This window comes from Lagenorhynchus albirostris, chromosome 1, assembly GCF_949774975.1.
Source record: "Lagenorhynchus albirostris chromosome 1, mLagAlb1.1, whole genome shotgun sequence".
Taxonomy (NCBI): domain Eukaryota; kingdom Metazoa; phylum Chordata; class Mammalia; order Artiodactyla; family Delphinidae; genus Lagenorhynchus; species Lagenorhynchus albirostris.
In genome coordinates, this window is record NC_083095.1 from 99,101,045 (window position 1) to 99,120,068 (window position 19,024).

Below are 19,024 nucleotides of genomic sequence, written 5' to 3' on the forward strand. Positions count from 1 at the left end.
TCATTGATAGATGATGTCAATAAAAATATCTATTCTTTTTCCGATTATTTCCCCTTATAGGTTATTGCAAAATATTGAGTGTAGTTCCCTGTGCTATACAGTAGTTCCTTGTTGATGATCTATTTTATACATAGCAGTGTGTATGTGTTAATTCCAAACTGTTAATTTATCCCTCCTCCCACCTTTCCCCTTTGGTAATAATAAATTATAAGATTTTATACTTCTCAGAAATGGGGGAGCTGAAAGAGAGGTATCATTTTCAATGGAAAAGCATTTAAAACAAGATTGAAGCTTTAACCAAGATTATTAGATGTACATCCTTGGAAAGAAATCACTTCATTTCTCTAATATTGACCTGACAAATAAGACAAACCTTTTCACTGAACTTGCTTATAATAAAGTGATGGAAATATCAAATGGAAGTGTTAGAAACATCTTATTTTACCCGAGCCTTATAAACTGTTCTATGTTAACGACAGTTTGGCTCACACATCTGTTCATTGAAGTTACAATAGTCTCAATTTCTGTTACTGATCGTCCAGAGTGGACCCCAACAAGTGTCCCCCTGCCCAGTGTCATTGGGGCCAACAGATCGAGACTGAGTTTGGTTCACAAGCAAAGGAAACTTTATATTTTGATCAGAGAATGGAGAGGTGAGAGCATGCACTACCCCGTGGGCTGTGGGCTGGGCTGCTGTGTAGAGATCCTGTCAGAGTCAGTGGGAGGGAGGGGGCGGAGCTCTCGAGGGCCGGGTTGGCTGCAGCTCAGGCTCTATATCTCGGAGTCTGCACTGGGCCCCAGGAGCTGAGGTGTCGACCCAGCCATTCTGCACTAGGAAATCTGGTCTGAAGTGCCGGGTGTGGAACCTCTGCATGCGGGACCCTAGGAGCACGTGAAATTAGACAAAGCACAAAGGATCAAAAAGGTCAGACTTGACTTTATTCTATTTTTATCTCAGATTCTATTTTATCCCAGATTCTATTTTTATCTCCCAGGGATTTTTAATGGGCTTTGCTGGGGACAAACCCCTCCTCTGCCTTTTGTCCCGTTCCTCATTCTTGGAGTGCTGAGGGTGCAGACCCTTCTTCTGTAACTGCTGAGTGCTGAGTTGGGAGCCCTCATACCAGGGGACGAGGGTCAGAACTTCTCCCCAGCAGCCTCCAGGTGACGTTGATTGGCCCCAGGACCCCTGCCTCCCTGCTCGTCCGCCTGAGCACCAGCATTGGAAGTGTTATAGATTCTAATGACCTTTAAGGATCCAGGAAAGAGATGTGCAGAGACGCTGTGGGGGCCGGTTTCACCCCACCCCACATTTGTTCGGCCACCTTAGGCTGACCGTTTCTGCCAGCCTAGATGCTCTGACCAGTAGTCTGCTCTTTCTTCAATTAGGCCCCTGAATTAACGTAAAAACAGCACCAGGTGTCAGAGCCCTGCCCGCTCAACTGCCAGACAGTCCAGGGTCAGTGGTGATCAAGGACCATGATGGCCACTGAGTCAACAGCCTTTTGAAGTAAACAGGAGTCCAGCCGGTCTTATTGGCCACCATCATCACGGTGTCTGTAGGCTTTTCTATGGTGACAGTGTGATATACGGTTCCCCCGTCAAGATTATTAGCTCCCCTCCGGGTGCAGTAAGTCCTGCAAGCAGTAGTCTACTCCTTCGGGACACACTATTGTTGATTTATGAGAGAAACTCCAGGTCAAGTGATGTTCACACGAGTCGTCATGGTGCCCTGTTGCCCCCGGTTATCTCTCTGGATGTTGGAGTTGGAGGGCCTCCTCACTCGAGGTCGGTGTGCCCACGGAGCGAACCCTGCAACTTCAGGGCATGGTTGGTGATTAGGATCACCACGTGGGGTCCTTTTCCCTTAGGAGGGAGGTGGCCTTTTGGGCTGCTGATTTCCAGGTTTTTAGATACCGCCAGTATCTTGGCCAGATGTGGCAGTGGGCCAAGCCCCTTGGTGACTGTAGTTTATCCTACTTGGATGGCATTCTTGCATTGTTCCATTTCAAGTGGTCCCAGTTTTTGCACTAATTCTGCAATGGCGATTCACCTTTCACCGGGAATGTAAAGGTCAAAGGGTTTAGCTCTATTAGGAAGTTCCAGGGCAAGGGTCTGAATTGACTGCTCTTTCCATTCTTGAAAGGCCACTTTTGGATTCTGTTCAAAAGGATCATCATCTTTTCCTTTCAGTGTTTCATATAGAGGCCCAGCTAGTAGACTCTAGTTAGGGATCCAGAAGCAGCAAACCCTGGCCTCCCCAGGAACCCCTAAGCTGTCTTCTCGTTTTAGAAAGGGGTAAGGCTGCAAATGGTTTCTTCCCTTTCCTGGGATGGGCTTCTCTGACCTTGTGTGAGAATGAAGCCCAGGCAGGTCACCGCAGTCTGTGATATTTGAGCTTTTTCTTGGACAACTTCTATCCTTTATTGGCTTGGTAGTTCAGAGGCCTCCTTAGTAGGGCTGGCGATCAGAATGTCGTCTGCATATTGAAGGAGGGTTTCCTTTTCCAGAGGTAGAACTTTTCGGTCTTTAGCTAAGCTTTCCCCAAAGATGGTGTGGGAATTTTTGAGCCCTTGGGGCAAGACGGCCCGGAAGTATTGTTTTAGTTGTATGTTGAGTCCTGCCACTCACAAGCCAAAATTTCTTGTGACTCTGGGACTAATGGAATACAAAAGAAGGCATCATTGAAGACTAATACAGAATACCATGTCCTGGTGTTTGGTAGAATGACCAGCAGGGTGTAGGAATCAGGAGCAACTGGAGGTATATCCTCGGTGGCTTCACTGACTGTCCTGACATCGTTTACCAGGTCCCCAGCAGCCCATGGGGCTCTCGTGGTCAGGCCAATCCCAGGATATGGAGCTCTCCTGGGCAGGTACCCCACCCCCAACCCAGCCCACAGGGCTCTCGTGGTCAGGCCCCTCCCAGGATACAGAGCTACCCTTGCAGGTACCGTGGCAGGGCTGGGCACACAGGAACCGTGCACATAGCCCTCATTGAAGAGCACCCCCAGCTCACCTGTCGCTCAGAGCTGACACAGAGCACCTCAGAGCAGGACTTGAACTAACAGACAGCAGCTCCGACAGGTCTGTGACCCTGGGCATCACTCTGTGTGGCCTCCCTCCACCTGGTCTTCCAGAGACTTCCACTGCACCCGGGGCACCAGGCCTCTGTCTCCAACCACCACCCACCCCTCCTCTCCCTGACTCCTGGGTTCCTCTCATTAGGAGAGGGTTTTCTTGAAGTTGTCTCCCACTCATGGGCCAGATAAAATGATTAGAAAACAAGCCAAAGCTGCAGCCCCTTGTCTATCCTGACTCTCAGGAGCCCACACCTGTTCCTTGGACCTGGCCGGTTCAGCAAGTTCCATTTTCTGCAACTGTGAGTCCCTGAGAGGTGATGATTGGCTGACCTGGGCAGCCTTACCGTGCCGGCCAGCCCTCCCCAGGTGTGCCTGGGTTGAGATCAATATAAATACCACTCCAGGCAGCAAAAGCCCGTGCAGCTGTGCCTGACGCCATTTTCTCTGCCCTGTCAGCAGTCTCGGGGCTGGGCTGGTGGGAGGGAGTGAGAGGCCACGGCTTTGTGGGTGGCCCAGTGTGAGTGGGGCTCTGCTGGACTTTCTGCAGCAGTTGCCAGGCTGCCACCTGCTAAAGAAGAGGATGTGTCACCCATGCCTGCTGCTGGAATTTCTCCCTGGGCAGAGGTGAGGAAGGAAAAAAGCAGTGGGGGCAGGGACAGGACGGGTATCTCAGGCAGGGAAATGGAAATCTTCCAGAAGAGCACCCAGGGCCAGAACCATCCTGGCTGGCCTGCAGGCACCAAGTCAGCTGGCATGCTGTCACTCGTGTGGCTCCATGGCCCTTCCTCTAGGCTTTCAAGTCCTTGTATATATTCAGGTGTTTTACCTGGGAAGGGTGGGAACAGTTCAGCAGCAACTGGCCTGGGGCTCAGCTCACGTTTACTCACAGATGCCACGGCACGGTGCCCCAGCTTTGCAATGAGGACGCTTGTTGTGTGGGGGCTGCAGGCTGAATGGGAGACGATTCCCCACCACTGACCAACTTCAGAATTGTTTACAACTGGAGCAAGTGCCCTGCTACGGTTTTCCTCTGAGTAACTGGTGGGTTCTGTTTTTTTTTTCTCTTTTTCATTTTTGGTTCAAGGTAGATTTTATTCCTCTTTTTTGTATTTACAGATATAAGCATGGAAATAATTTATTCATATAAATACATGTATGTGAAGGGAATAATTGTTTTTTTTGTTTTATTTTTTAAATGTTATTTCTTTTTAATTTTGAATTTTATTTTATATTTTTATACAGCAGGTTCTTATTGGTTATCTATTTTATACATATAAATGTTTACATGCCAATCCCAATCTCTCAACTCCTCCCACCACCACCACCCCAAGAGCTTTCCCCCCTTGTTGTCCATACGTTTGTTGTCTACATCTGTTGCTCTATTTATGCCTTGCAAAACGGTTAATCTGTACAGTTTTTCAAGGTTCCACATAGATGCATGAATATACAAGATTTGTTTTTCTCTTTCTGACTTACTTCACTCTGTATGACAGTCTCTAGATCCATCGACGTCTCTACAAATGACCCAATTTCATTCCTTTCATGGCTTAGTAATATTCCATTTTATATATGTACCACATCTTTATGCATTCGTCTGTCTGTGGGCATTTAGGTTGCTTCCATTACCTCGATATTGTAAATAGTGAACATTGCGGTGAATGTCTCTTTTTGATTTATGGTTTTGTCTGGGTATATGTCCAGTACTGGGATTGCTGTATCATATGGTAATTCTATTATTAGTTTCTTAAGAAACTCCATATTGTTCTCCATAGTGACTGTATCAATTTATATTCCCAACAATAGTGGAAGAGGCTTCCTTTTCTCCACACCCTGTCCAGCATTTGTTGTTTGTAGATTTTCAGATGATGCCCATTCTAACAGGTGTGAGGTGATACCTCATTGTTGAGTCCATTTCGTTGAGCAAGGGGTAGGTCTTGTCTATTACATATTTGGCCTATGGAATGCTATCTGTGCTAATTTCAAACTCTGGTTTTATGCAGCACCCCAACTCACCTTTCCCCTTAAGCAAGCATAAGTTGGTTTTCTAAACTTGAGACCCTGTTCTGTTTTGTAATTCAGTTCATGTGTAGCCAAGTTTACATTCCGTGTATTAGTGATACCTTATGATGTTTCTTTTTCTGTGTGACTTATTTCACTTAGAATCATCGTATCTGAATCCACTCATTATGCTGGTACAGGCCTGGTGGCACAGATTTCATTGCTGAGTGGTATTCTGTTGTACGTAAGTACCGCAACTTCTTTATCAATTATTTGTTCTCTGGGATATTTAACTTGTACTGTAGAAGAGGTTCCTGCAAACAGAGCCGTCCCAAATTTTGGGGTGGCTGTGTCTTTTTGATTTTAATTTCCCTAAGCTATAGGACCATAAGTGGAAATGCCCTAGACTCTGTTGCTTTGTTTTTGAGATGTATCAGGAAACACCATACACTTCTCCAGAGTGGCTGTTGGCAATTTACCTCCCGCCCATCAGCATAACAAGGCTCCTTTTTCCCCATGGCCTATCTTGCCTTTCTGGATTTTACACTTTTTTCAGATGGCCCTTTAGACCGGGGGGAAGTGACACTTCATAGTAGTTCGGATTTCCATTGCAAGCTTGCTTGGTTTGCCAAAAAAGGTGTATGTGTTTTTTCCTGAATATATTCAGGAACAAACTCATACGCCCTTTTTTGCCAAGTGCATCATTGTCGATGTTCTGCCTCTTTTCCTATGCTTTAAATGCAAATCCAGTCTACCTCCTGAAATCGGTTTCCTGCAATTCTGCCCCGCTTTCAAGTCCTCTTCGCAGCCTTACTTCAATATATTTTTGGACGTTATCTGTCATTTATAACTCTGCAGGTTTGTGAATTACAGGGCCCCTGAGCTCCTTTCTTCAACTCAATTTCTTGTGAGCTGGCTGCAAACCTGCAAGACTGCTTCAGGTCCTAATCTGCTTCTGGCAGGGCACGCTGAGCCTTTGGTTAATTCCTCTTCCTGGTGGGAAATGAGTGTTAAATATGCCCGTCCAGACACCTACCTCACTCTCAACCCCTTGGTGATGTGGGTCCTCTGGTTTGTGGCCACCTTTGTTGGGTTCCTCACCTTTCGATGATGTGGCCCCACTAGTGTGAGGACACTCCTGCCTGGTTCTCATCCACGTGGTTATGTGAACCCCCTGGTGAGAGTCTGTTCCTGGCTGTGTTCCTCACCCTTCTGTGAGGGAGACCCTCTGCTGATAGGTCACTCCTGCATGGCTGGCACACATTGCCTTGGTGAAGTCAGCCGTGTGGTGGCAGTTGGAGCATGCTGGGAATCTCCTTCCACCGGTGATGAGGGCCCTCTTGGGTCAGGCCCTAACTGCTGGGCTCACCAACTTTTCTTAGTGAGCCCAATGATGCTTGGGCACTCCTCTTAGGATCCCATCTCCATGGGGATGTGGGCCTTCTGCTCTGAGGTTCCAACGGCTGGGTTGTTCACATTTTCATGATGTGGGCTCTCTGGTGATAGTTCACAGAGGCCTGGATCCCATAGCCTCTGTGCTCTTGGCCGTTTGCTGGGAGGTTCCAACTGCTGGATTCCTCACTTTTTTAATTTTTTGGGCTCTCTATTGTGAGGATCCTCCTGCCTGCCTCACTCCCAGCCCCTTCGTGATGTGTGTCCTCTGGTTTGAGGCCACATGTGCTGGGTTCCTCACCTTTCGATGATGTGGGACCAATGGTCTTAGGAGAATCCTGCCTGGTTCACATCCCCTTGGTGATGTGGGCCCTCTGTTGAGAGTCTGATCCTGGCTGGGTTCCTCACCCATCTGTGAGGTGGGCCGTCTGCTGTGAGGTCACTCCTGCCTGGCTTGCTCACCTCGCCTTGTGGACATGAGCCCTCTGGTGGCACTTGGAGCCTGCTGGGAGCCTCCTCCCCTCGATGATGAGGGCCCTCTTGCCTTAGGCCCTAACTGCTGGGCTCCCCACATTATCTGATGTGTGCCAAGTGAGTGAGGACACTCTTGCCATGTTCCCATCCCCATGGGGATATGGGCCTTCTGCTCTGAGGTCAAAACGGCTGGCTTGCTCACAGTACCATGATGTGGGCTCTCTGCTGTTAGTTCACTCCTGCCTGCATCCCATAACTTCTGTGCTCTCGGTCGCCTGCTGGGAGGTTCCAACTGCTGGATTCCTCACCTTTCTTATTCTTTGGGCCCTCTGTTTTTAGGCTACTCCTGCCTGCCTCACTCCCATTCCCTTTGTGATACGTGTCCTCTGATTTGAGGCCACATGTGCTGGGTTCCGAACCTTTCGATGATGTGGCCCCACTGGAGGGAAGACAGTCCTGACTGGTTCCCATCCCCTTGCTGATGTGGGCCCTCAGGTGAGAGTCTGATCCTGGCTGGGTTCCTCAACGTTCTGTGAGGTGGGCCCTCTGCTGTGAGGTCACTCCTGCCTGGCTGGCACACGTCACCTTGGAGACGTGAGCCCTCTGGTGGCAGTTGGAGCATGCAGGGTGCCTCCTCCTCTCGGTGATGATGGCCCTCTGGCGTCAGGCCCTAAATGGTGGGCTCCCCACATTTTCTGATGTGCGCCCAGTGGTGCGACGACTCTCCAGCCAGGTTCCCATTCCCATGGGGATGTTGGCCTTCTGCGCTGAGGTCCCAACGCCTGGGTTGCTCACAGTTTTATGATGTGGGCCCTCTGATGTGAGTTCACTGCGGCCTGGATCCCATAGCCTCGGTGTTCTGAGCCGCCTGCTGGAAGGTCTAAATGCTGGAATCCTCACGTTTTTTATATTATGTGCCCTGTGTTGTGAGGCTACTCCTGCCTGCCTCACTCCAAGGCCCTTGGTGATGTGGGTCCTCTGGTTTGAGGACACATGTGCTGGGTTCCTCACCTTAAGATGATGAGGCCCCACTGGTGTGAGGATAATCCTGACTGGTTCCCATCCCCTTTGTGATGTGGGTCCTCTGGTGAGAGTCTGATCCTGGCTGGGTTCCTCACCCATCTGTGAGGTGGGCCCTCTACTATCAGGTAACTCTTGCCTGGCTTGCTCACCTCGCCTTGTTGACATGAGCCCTCTGGTGGCACTTGGACCCTGCTGGGAGCCTCCTCACCTCTGTGATGAGGGCCCTCTGACGTCAGGCCCTAACTGCTGGGCTCCCCAACTTTTCTTAGTGAGCCCAGTGATGCTCAGGCACTCCTCTTAGGTTCCCATCTCCATGGGGATGTGGGCCTTCTGCTCTGAGGTTCCAACGGCTGGGTTGATCACAATTTCATGATGTGGGCTCTCTGGTGTTAGTTGACTGTGGCCTGGATCCCATAGCCTCTGTGCTCTTGGCCGCCTGCTGGGAGGTTCCAACTGCTGGATTCCTCACTTTTTTAATTTTTTAGGCCCTCTGTTGTGAGGATCCTCCTGCCTGCCTCACTCCCAGCCCCTTCGTGATGTGTGTCGTCTGGTTTGAGGCCACATGTGCTGGGTTCCTCACCTTTCGATGATGTGGGACCAATGGTCTTAGGAGACTCCTGCCTGGTTCCCATCCCCTTGGTGATGTGGGCCCTCTGTTGAGAGTCTGATCCTGGCTGGGTTCCTCACCCTTCTGTGAGGTGGGCCTTCTGCTGTGAGGTCACTCCTGCCTGGCTTGCTCACCTCGCCTTGTGGACATGAGCCCTCTGGTGGCACTTGGAGCCTGCTGGGAGCCTCCTCTCCTCGATGATGAGGGCCCTCTGGCGTCAGGCCCTAACTGCTGGGCTCCCCACATTTTGTGATGTGCGCCCAGTGGTTCGAGGACACTCCATCCAGGTTCACAGCCCCATTGGGATGTGGGCCTTCTGCTCTGAGGTCCCAACGGCTGGGTTGTTCACAGTTTCATGATGTGGGCTCTCTGCTCTTAGTTCACTCTGGCCTGGATGCCATAGCCTCTGTGCTCTGGGCTGCCTGCTGGGAGGTTCCAACTGCTCGATTCCTCAACTTTTGTATTCTATGGGTCCTGTGTTGTGATGCTCCTCCTGCCTGCCTCACTCGCAACCCCTTCGTGATGTGGGTCCTCTGGTTTGAGGTCACATGTGCTGGGTTCCGCAACTTTCAATGATGTGGCCCCACTGGTGTGAGGACACTCCTGCCTGGTTCCCATCCCCTTGGTGATGTGGGCCTTCTGGTGACAGTCTTATCCTGGCTGGGTTCCTTACTCTTCTGTGAGGTAGGCCCTCTGCTGTGAGGTCAATCCTGCCTGACTTGCACACATCACCTTGGTGACGTGGGCCCTCTGTTGGCACATGGAACCTGCTGGGAGCATCCTGCCATCGGTGATGATGGCCCTCTAGCATCAGGCCCTAACTGCTGGGCTCCCCACGTTTTCTGATGTGAGCCCAGTGATGCCAGGACACTCCTGTCAGGTTCCCATCCCCATGGGGATGTGGGCTTTCTGCTCTGAGGTCCCAACGCCTGGGTTGCTCACAGTTTCATGATGTGGGCTCTCTGGTGTTAGTTCACTCCTGCCTGCATCCCATAGCTTCTGTGCTCTCGGCCGCCTGCTGGGAGGTTCCAAATGCTGGATTCCTCACCTTTTTTATTCTTTGGGCCCTCTGTTTTTAGGCTACTCCTACCTGCCTCACTCCCATCCCCTTTGTGATGTATGTCCTCTGATCTGAGGCCGCATGTGCTGGGTTCCTCACCTTTCGATGATGTGGCCCCACTGGTGGGAGGACAGTCCTGACTGGTTCCCATCCCCTTGGTGTTGTGGGCCCTCTGGCGAGAATCTCATCCTGCCTCGGTTCCTCACCCTTCTGTGAGATAGGCCCTCTGCGGTGAGGTCACTACTGCCTGGCTGGCGCATGCCACCTTGTAGACGTGGGCCCTCTGTTGGCAGTTGGAACCTGCTGGGAGTCTCCTCCCCTCAGTTATGAGGGCCCCCTGGCGTCAGGCCCTAACTGTTGGGCTCCTAACACTTTCTGATATGTGCTAAGTGGTGCGAGGCCACTCCTGCCAGGTTCCCATCCCAATGGGGATGTGGGCCTTCTGTTCTGAGGTCCCAATGGCTGGGCTGCTCACAGGTTCATGATGTGGGCCCTCTGCTGTGAGTTCACTGCGGCCTGGATCCCATAGCCTCGGTGCTCTGGGCCGCTTGCTGGGAGGTTCCAACTGCTGGATTCCTCAACTTTTATATTCTATGGACCCTGTGTTGTGAGGCCGGTCCTGCCAGCCTAATTCTGAACCCCTTGACGATGTGGTTCCTCTGGTTTGAGGCTACATGTGCTGGGATCCTCACCTTTCGATGATGTTGTCCCACTGGTGTGGGGACACTCCTGCCTGGTTCCCATCCCCTTGTTGATGTGGGCCCTCTGGTGCGAGTCTGATCCTGACTGGGTTCGTCACACTTCTCTGAGGTGGGCCCTCTGCTGTGAGGTCATTCGTGCCTGGTTGGCACACATCGCCTTGGCGACGTCAGCCCTCTGGTGGCAGTTGGAGCCTGCTGGGAGCCTCCTTCCCTTGGTGATGAGGGTCCTCTGGTGTAAGGCCCTAACTGCTGGTCTCCCAAAATTTTCTGATACGTTCTCAGTGGTGCGAGGACACTCCTACCAGATTTCCATCCCCATGGGGATGTGGGCCTCCTGCTCTCAGGTCCCAATGGCTGGGTTGCTCAGTTTCATGACATGGGCCCTCTTCTGTGAGTTCACTGTGGCCTGGATCCCATAGCCTCGGTGCTCTGGGCAGCCTGCTGGGAGGTTCCAACTGCTGGATTCCTCACTTTTTTATTCTAAGGGCCCAGTGTTGTGAGGCTACTCCTGCCTGCCTCACTCCGAGGCCTTTGGTGATGTGGGTCCTCTGGTTTGAGGACACATGTGCTGAGTACCTCACCTTTCGATGATGTGGCCCCACTGGTGTGAAGACACTCCTGCCTGGTTCCCATCCCCTTGGTGATGTGGGCTCTCTGGTGAGAGTCTGAAGTTGGCTGGGTTTCTCACCCTTCTGTGAGGTGGGACCTCTGCTGTGAGGTAACTCCTGCCTGGCTTGCTCACGTAGCCTTGGCAACGTGAGCCCTCAGGTGGCAGTTGGAGCCTGCCGTTAATCTCCTGCCCTCAGTTATGAGAGATCTGGATAAACATATATGCCATTTTTTGCCAAGTGCATTATTTTCCAAGTTCTGTCTCTTTTCCTATGTTTTAAGAGCGACTCCCATGTACCTTTTGAAATCGGTTTCCTGCAATTCTGCCCCACATTCAAGTCCTCTTGGCAGCCTTATTTCAATATATTTTTGGACCATAGCTGTCATTTATAACTCTGCAGGTTTGTGAATGACAGTGCCCCTGAGCTCCTTTCTTCAACTCTCTTTCTTGTGAGCTGGCCGCAACACCGCAGGATACCTTCAGGCCTAGCGTGGTTCCGGCATGGCATGTTGAGCCTTTGGTTAATTCCTCTTCCTGGTGGGAAATGAGAGTTAAATTTGCCCGTCCAGACACTTCCAGCTAGTCTCTCATTGGTTCTCCCTATTCCTGTTCATTTCCCGCAGAAATTGCAAACTGGGCCAAACAGGAGGTTAAAGGCACTGACTCTCCAAGTGGGGAGAGTGTTAGTAAAGCATCTGGAATGTTGCACCCGAGTACCAGGGACGAAAATTGAGACACATTTGAACACGTTTCCCGATCACATGGTGGATCATACTCTGCATGTCTCATGCATGTTTTAGCTGAAGGAAGAATCCCTTAAACCTGGAGAGTTGAGACCCATGGAATGGGTACCATACAATATGACTTCAAAGGGTCTGCATTTGCTCACCGAACCTCACCAATCCTATCACTGCTGTGTTTATGCCGCTGTACACAAGATTCGTTCTCTTTCAGACACATATAAATCCATAGGTTTTAAGATTCTTACTAGTCAGGTATATTCTTAGGCGTTTAATATGGGGTGTTGAGTCCACTTCGTTGAGGAAGGAGTAGCTCTTGTCTATTACATATTTTGCTTATGGAATGGTATCTGTGCTAATTTCAATCTCTGGTTTTATGCAGCACCCCAACTCACCTTTCCCCTTAAGCAAGCATAAGTTGGTTTTCTACATTTGAGACCCTGTTCTGTTTTGTAATTCAGTTCCTGTGTAGCCAAGTTTGCATTCCGTGTATTAGTGATATCTTATGATGTTTCTTTTTCTGTGTGACTTATTTCACTTAGAATCATCGTACCTGAATCCACTCATTATGCTGCTATGGGCCTGATGACATAGATTTCATTGCTGAGTGATATTGCATTGTACGTAAGTACCACAACTTCTTTATCCATTTTTCACTTTCTGCGATATTGAACTGTACTGTAAACGAGGTTCTTGTAAACAGAGCCGGCCCAAACTTTGGGGTGGCTGTGTCTTTATGATTTAAATTTCCCTAAGCTATTGGACCATAAGTGGAAGTGCCCTAGGCTCTCTTGCTTTGTTTTTTGGATGTTTCAGGAAACACCATACATTTCCCCAGAGTGGCTGTTGGCAATTTACATCCCGCCCATCAGCATAACAATGCTCCCAGTTCTCCATGGCCTGTCCTGCCTTTCTGGATTTTACACTTTTTTCAGATGGCCCTTTTGATACCGGGGGCAGTGAGACTTCATTGTAGTGCAGATTTCCTTTGCAAGCTTGCTTGCTTGGCCAAAAAGGGCGTATGGGTTTTTTCCTGAATATATTCAGGAAAAAACTCATACGCCCTTTTTGGCCAAGTGCATCATTGGGGACGTTCTGCCTCTTTTCCTATGCTTTACATGCAATTCCAGTCTACCTCCTGAAATCAGTTTCCTGCAACTCTGCCCCACATTCAAGTCCTCATGGCAGCCTTACTTCAATATATTTTTGGACGATAGCTGTCATTTATAACTCTGCAGGTCTGTGAATGAGAGTGCCCCTAAGCTGCTTTCTTCAACTGTCCTTGTTGTGAGCTGGCCGCAACACCGCAGGATTGCCTCAGGCCCTAGTGTGCTTCCGGCATGGCACGCTGAGCCTTTGGTTAATTCCTCTTCCTGGTGGGAAATGAGAGTTAAATTTGCCCGTCCAGACACCTCCAGCTAGTCTCTCACTGGTTCTCCCTATTCCTGTTCATTTCCCGCAGAAATTGCAAACTGGGCCAAACAGGAGTTTAAAGGCACTGACTCTCCAAGTGGGGAGAGTGTTAGTAAAGCGTCTGGAATGTTGCACCCGAGTACCAGGGGACCAAAACTGAGACACATTTGAACACGTTTCCCGATCACACGGTGGATCATACTCTGGGTTCCACATACATGTTTTTGCTGAAGGAAGAATCCCTTAAACCTGGAGAGTTGAGACCCATGGAATGGGTACCATGCTATATGACTTCAAAGGGTCTGCATTTGCTCACCGAACCTCACCAGTCCTATCACTTCTGAGTTTATGCTGCTGTACACATGCTTTATTCTCTTTCAGAGACATGTAAATCCATAGGTTTTAAGATTCTTACTAGTCAGGTATATTCTTAGGCGTTTAATATGTGGTGTTGAGTCCACTTCGTTGAGCAAGGAGTAGCTCTTGTCTATTACATATTTGGCTTATGGAACGGTATCTGTGCTAATTTCAATCTCTGGTTTTATGCAGCACCCCAACTCACCTTTCCCTTAAGCAAGCATAATTTGGTTTTCTACATTTGAGACCCTGTTCTGTTTTGTAATTCAGTTCCTGTGTAGCCAAGTTTACATTCCGTGTATTAGTGATACCTTATGATATTTCTTTTTCTGTGTGACATATTTCACTTAGAATCATCGTACCTGAATCCACTCATTATGCTGCTACGGGCCTGAAGACATAGATTTCATTGCTGAGTGATATTGCATTGTACATAAGTACCACAAATTCTTATTCATTTTTCGCTTTCTGTTATAATGAACTTGTACCATAAACGAGGTTCTTGTAAACAAAGCCGTCCCAAATTTTGGGGTGGCTCTGTCTTTTTGATTTGAATTTCCCTAAGCTATAGGACCATAAGTGGAAGTGCCCTAGGCTCTGTTGCTTTGTTTTTTAGATGTTTCAGGAAACACCATACACTTCTCCAGAGTGGCTGTTGGCAATTTACATCCCGCCCATCAGCATAACAAGGCTCCCAATTCTCCATGGCCTGTCCTGCGTTTCTGGATTTTACACTTTTTTCAGATGGCCCTTTTGCCCGGGGGGCAGTGAGACTTCATTGTAGTGCAGATTTCCTTTGCAAGCTTGCTTGGTTGGCCAAAAAGGGCGTATGCGTTTTTTCCTGAATGTATTCAGGAAAAAACGCATACGCACTTTTTGGCCAAGTGCATCATTGTGGACGTTCTGCCTCTTTTCCTATGCTTTTCATGCAATTCCAGTCTACCTCCTGAAATCGGTGTCCTGCAATTCTGCCCCGCTTTCAAGTCCTCTTGGCAGCCTTACTTCAATATATTTTTGGACGATAGCTGTCATTTATAACTCTGCAGGCTTGTGAATGACAGTGCCCCTGAGCTCCTTTGTTCAACTCGCTTTGCTGTGAGCTGGCCGCAACACCGCAAGATTGCTTCAGGCCCTAGTGTGGTTCCGGCACGGCAAGCTGAGCCTTTGGTTAATTCCTCTTCCTGGTGGGAAATGAGAGTTAAATTTGCCCGTCCAGACACCTCCAGCTAGTCTCTCATTGGTTCTCCCTATTCCTGTTCATTTCCCGCAGAAATTGCAAACTGGGCCAAACACGACGTTAAAGGCACTGACTCTCCAAGTGGGGAGAGTGTTAGTAAAGCGTCTGGAATGTTGCACCCGAGTACCAGGGGACGAAAACTGAGACACATTTGAACACGTTTTCCGATCACATGGTGGATCATACTCTGGGTTCCACATGCATGTTTTAGCTGAAAGACGAATCCCTTAAACCTGGAGAGTAGAGACCCATGGAATGGGTACCATGCTATATGACTTCAAAGGGTCTGCATTTGCTCACCGAACCTCACCAATCCTATCACTGCTGCATTTATGCTGCTGTACACATGCTTGATTCTCTTTCAGAGACATGTAAATCCATAGGTTTTAAGATTCTTACTAGTCAGGTATATTCTTAGGCGTTTAATATGGGGTGTTGAGTCCACTTCATTGAGCAAGGAGTAGCTCTTGTCTATTACATATTTGGCTTATGGAATGGTATCTGTGCTAATTTCAATCTCTGGTTTTATGCAGCATCCCAACTCACCTTTCCCTTAAGCAAGCATAAGTTGGTTTTCTACATTTGAGACCCTGTTCTGTTTTGTAATTCAGTTCCTGTGTAGCCAAGTTTACATTCCGTGTATTAGTGATACCTTATGAAATTTCTTTTTCTGTGTGACATATTTCCCTTAGAATCATCGTACCTGAATCCACTCATTATGCTGCTTCGGGCCTGATGACATAGATTTCATTGCTGAGTGATATTGCTTTGTACGTAAGTACCACAAATTCTTTATTCATTTTTCGCTTTCTGTGATAATGAACTTGTACCATAAACGAGGTTCTTGTAAACAGAGCCATCCCAAATTTTGGGGTTGCTGTGTCTTTTTGATTTTAATTTCCCTAAGCTATAGGAGCATAAGTGGAAGTGCCCTAGGCTCTGTTGCTTTGTTTTTTAGATGTTTCAGGAAACACCATACACTTCTCCAGAGTGGCTGTTGGCAATTTACATCCCGCCCATCAGCATAACAAGGCTCCCAGTTCTCCATGGCCTGTCCTGTCTTTCTGGATTTTACACTTTTTTCAGATGGCCCTTTTGCCCGTGGGGCCGTGAGACTTTATTGTAGTGCAGATGTCCTTTGCAAGCTTGCTTGGTTGGCCAAAAAGCGCGTATGCTTTTTTTCCTGAATATATTCAGGAAAAAACGCATACGCCCTTTTTGGCCAAGTGCATCATTGTGGACGTTCTGCCTCTTTTCCTATGCTTTTCATGCAATTCCAGTCTACCTCCTGAAATCGGTTTCCTGTAATTCTGCCCCGCTTTCAAGTCCTCTTGGCAGCCTTACTTCAATATATTTTTGGACGATAGCTGTCATTTATAACTCTGCAGGTTTGTGAATGACAGTGCCCCTGAGCTCCTTTGTTCAACTCGCTTTCTTGTGAGCTGGCCGCAACACCGCAGGATTGTTTCAGGCCCTAGTGTGGTTCCGGCACGGCAAACTGAGCCTTTGGTTAATTCCTCTTCCTGGTGGGAAATGAGAGTTAAATTTGCCCGTCCAGACACCTCCAGCTAGTCTATCATTGGTTCTCCCTATTCCTGTTCATTTCCCACAGAAATTGCAAACTGTTCATTTCCCGCAGAAATTGCAAACTGGGCCAAACAGGAGGTTAAAGGCACTTACTCTCCAAGAGGGGAGAGTGTTAGTAAAGCGTCTGGAATGTTGCAACCGAGTACCAGGGGACTTAAACTGAGACATATTTGAACACGTTTCCCGATCACACGGTGGATCATACTCTGGGTTCCACATGCATGTTTTAGCTGAAGGAAGAATCCCTTAAACCTGGAGAGTTGAGAGCCATGGAATGGGTACCATGCAATATGAGTTCAAAGGGTCTGCATTTGCTCACCGAAACTCACTAATCCTATCACTGCTGCATTTATGCTGCTGTACACATGCTTGATTCTCTTTCAGAGACATGTAAATCAATAGGTTTTAAGATTCTTACTAGTCAGGTATATTCTTAGGCGTTTAATATGGGGTGTTGAGTCCACTTCGTTGAGCAAGGAGTAGCTCTTGTCTATTACATATTTGGCTTATGGAATGGTATCTGTGCTAATTTCAATCTCTGGTTTTATGCAGCACCCCAACTCACCTTTCCGTTAAGCAAGCATAAGTTGGTTTTCTACATTTGAGACCCTGTTCTGTTTTGTAATTCAGTTCCTGTGTAGCCAAGTTTACATTCCGTGTATTAGTGATACCTTATGATATTTCTTTTTCTGTGTGACATATTTCCCTTAGAATCATCGTACCTGAATCCACTCATTATGCTGCTTCGGGCCTGATGACATAGATTTCATTGCTGAGTGATATTGCATTGTACGTAAGTACCACAAATTCTTTATTCATTTTTCGCTTTCTGTGATAATGAACTTGTACCATAAACGAGGTTCTTGTAAACAGAGCCATCCCAAATTTTGGGGTTGCTGTGTCTTTTTGATTTTAATTTCCCTAAGCTATAGGAGCATAAGTGGAAGTGCCCTAGGCTCTGTTGCTTTGTTTTTTAGATGTTTCAGGAAACACCATACACTTCTCCAGAGTGGCTGTTGGCAATTTACATCCCGCCCATCAGCATAACAAGGCTCCCAGTTCTCCATGGCCTGTCCTGTCTTTCTGGATTTTACACTTTTTTCAGATGGCCCTTTTGCCCGTGGGGCCGTGAGACTTCATTGTAGTGCAGATTTCCTTTGCAAGCTTGCTTGGTTGGCCAAAAAGCGCGTATGCGTTTTTTCCTGAATATATTCAGGAAAAAATGCATACGCCCTTTTTGGCCAAGTGCATCATTGTGGACGTTCTGCCTCTTTTCCTATGCTTTTCATGCAATTCCAGTCTACCTCCTGAAATCGGTTTCCTGTAATTCTGCCCCGCTTTCAAGTTCTCTTGGCAGCCTTACTTCAATATATTTTTGGACGATAGCTGTCATTTATAACTCTGCAGGTTTGTGAATTACAGTGCCCCTGAGCTCCTTTGTTCAACTCGCTTTCTTGTGAGCTGGCCGCAACACCGCAGGATTGTTTCAGGCCCTAGTGTGGTTCCGGCACGGCAAACTGAGCCTTTGGTTAATTCCTCTTCCTGGTGGGAAATGAGAGTTAAATTTGCCCGTCCAGACACCTCCAGCTAGTCTATCATTGGTTCTCCCTATTCCTGTTTATTTCCCACAGAAATTGCAAACTGTTCATTTCCCGCAGAAATTGCAAACTGGGCCAAACACGACGTTAAAGGCACTGACTCTCCAAGTGGGGAGAGTGTTAGTAAAGCGTCTGGAATGTTGCACCCGAGTACCAGGGGACGAAAACTGAGACACATTTGAACACGTTTCCCGATCACATGGTGGATCATACTCTGGGTTCCATATGCATGTTTTAGCTGAAGTAAGAATCCCTTAAACCTGGAGAGTTGAGACCCATGGAATGGGTACCATGCAATATGACTTCACAGGGTCTACATTTGCTCACCGAACCTCACCAATCCTATCACTGCTGCGTTTATGCTGCTGTACACACGCTTGATTCTCTTTTGGAGACATGTAAATCCATAGGTTTTAAGATTCTTACTAGTCAGGTATATTCTTAGGCGTTTAATATGGGGTGTTGAGTCCACTTCGTTGAGGAAGGAGTAGCTCTTGTCTATTACATATTTGGCTTACGGAACGGTATCTGTGCTAATTTCAATCTCTGGTTTTATGCAGCACCCCAACTCACCTTTCCCCTTAAGCAAGCATAAGTTGGTTTTCTACATTTGAGACCCTGTTCTGTTTTGTAATTCAGTTCCTGGGTAGCCAAGTTTACATTCCGTGTATTAGTGATACCTTATGATATTTCTTTTTCTGTGTAACATATTTCTCTTAGAATCATCGTACCTGAGTCCACTCATTATGCTGCTACAGGCCTGATGACATAGATTTCATTGCTGAGTGATATTGCATTGTACGTAAATACCACAAATTCTTTATTCATTTTTCGCTTTCTGTGATATTGAACTTGTACCATAAACGAGGATCTTGTAAACAGAGCCGTCCCAAACTTTGGGGTGGCTGTTTCTTTTTGATTTGAATTTCCCTAAGCTATAGGAGCATAAGTGGAAGTGCCCTAGGCTCTGTTGCTTTGTTTTTTAGATGTTTCAGGAAACACCATACACTTCTCCAGAGTGGCTGTTGGCAATTTACATCCCGCCCATCAGCATAACAAGGCTCCCAGTTCTCCATGGCCTGTCCTGCCTTTCTGGATTTTACACTTTTTTCAGATGGCCCTTTTGCCCGGGGGGCAGAGAGACT